Source organism: Chrysochloris asiatica, unplaced genomic scaffold (assembly GCF_000296735.1).
Source record: "Chrysochloris asiatica unplaced genomic scaffold, ChrAsi1.0 scaffold00005, whole genome shotgun sequence".
In the NCBI taxonomy this organism is placed as follows: Eukaryota; Metazoa; Chordata; class Mammalia; order Afrosoricida; family Chrysochloridae; genus Chrysochloris; species Chrysochloris asiatica.
The window spans coordinates 45,572,397-45,574,271 of NW_006408523.1; positions in this window are offsets into that span (position 1 = coordinate 45,572,397).

A 1,875-nucleotide genomic window follows, 5' to 3' on the forward strand; every position below is an offset into this window, starting at 1 on the left:
GGCAAGAAATCAAGCAATGTACTGCAGTAGGCACATATGCGGCACAAGATCTCTTTAAAGTGTTAAAGAGCAAAGATATCGATTTGAAGACTAAAGTGCAGTTGACCCAAGTTATGATATTTTCAATAACCTTATATGCATGTGAAAATTGGACAACGAATCAGGAAGACTGTAGAAGAATTTACGCATTTGAGTTATGATGTTGGAAAAGAATACTAGAGGTACCACAGACTGTCAGAAGAATAAGCAAATCTGTCTTGGAAGAAGTGTAGAAAGAATGCTCATTTGAAGCCAGCATGGCCAGACTTCATGTTTCATACTTTGGCCATGTTATCAGGAGGTACCAGTCCCTGGAGAAGGACATCATACTTGGTAAAGTTGAAGGTCAGTAAAAAAGAGGAAGTTCCCCGATTAGATGAATGGGCACATGGCAGCAGCAATGCGCTCAAGTATAACAGCAACTATGAGGATGGTTCAAGACCAAGCAGTGTTTGTTCTATTGTGCATGAGTAGGAACTGACTCAACAGCATCTAACAATAAGAAGTAATTAAGACAGGAGTGCGGTGGCTCTGTATGATAAGCACTGGACTGTAAACCAGAAGGTTGATGGTGAGCCCACCAGCCACTCAGTGGGAGAAAGATGAAGTTTTCTGCTCTTTAAAAGATGTGCAGCTTCAGAAACCTTATACAGGGTCACTATGAGTCAGAACCAACTTAATGACACTTAACCACAACAAGAATCTAAGACAATCATCCAATGGACATACGCCCTCAGGTAACGATGAAGTGGAAACTCTTTCAGTTTTAACTGAGAATCTTCAAACGTGTGTACTTGTCCTTCCAAGGATCTTAAACATAGAATATTCCAGATTATATAAAATGCATAATTCATTCACCTAATGATACTTATTTCCATATGGTAAATTTTATATTATCTTGCTCTCATTTTCTATTTTCTTTTTATTTTGGCAACAGAATTATCTATCTGATCTGTTACGTACATTTTCAATAAAGCTCTTCGAGATTGTTATAGTGATGAATATAGGAATCTGTGTATTTGTACACAGTCCTTGCTGATTTAATGAGCTCCATGAGTCCTGGTGTGGCACTGGGGGTTAATGTGCCAGACTGCAAAGCCGTTTGAACTACAAGGTCAGTGGTTCAAGCTCACCAGTTGCTCCTTGGAAACCCTACACAGGATCGCTATGGGTCAGAACCGACTCAACGGCACTTAACAACAACAATGACAAACCATGTTGTTGACAAGACAATAAAATATCCAGGATATAATTGGTCAAAATTATTTCCACTGAAGGGAGAACACTAATATGGATTCAGATATGCACATAGTATTAATTAGGTTTTTCAAAGGGTAAAAGTTTTCCAGAGAAGAAAAATGATGGTTAAAAAATAAATCATCTTTTTTAACTTACAGTGGAAATGGAGAGTATCTATACTTTGTTTTTTTACACCATTCAAAACAGACTTGGTGGAACTCAGTCGGGTAGTGCTGGGCACCTTCTCCAATTTCTTGGTCTTGTTCTACAAAAGCATATTAAGCTTTCTGAAGCATCAATCAGGAGATAGAATGGATTTTTCAGCTGTGAGGTATGCACACAGCTATCATATTACCTTTCCTATTTTCTATGTTTTTTTTCCTCTCCAACCTGCTACCTGCTGTTCTGTTTATTCCTTTCTTCCTTGGTTTACTATGCCAAAAACAACAAATTGAAGAGGAATGACATCGCATTCATCATCAGAGAGAACATTCCTAGATCTACTTTGGAATACAATGCTATCTGTAATATGATAAATTCCGTAGGCCTACAAAGAAGACCCCCAAGGTCAGCAGTTTGAAACTAGCAGCTGTTCTG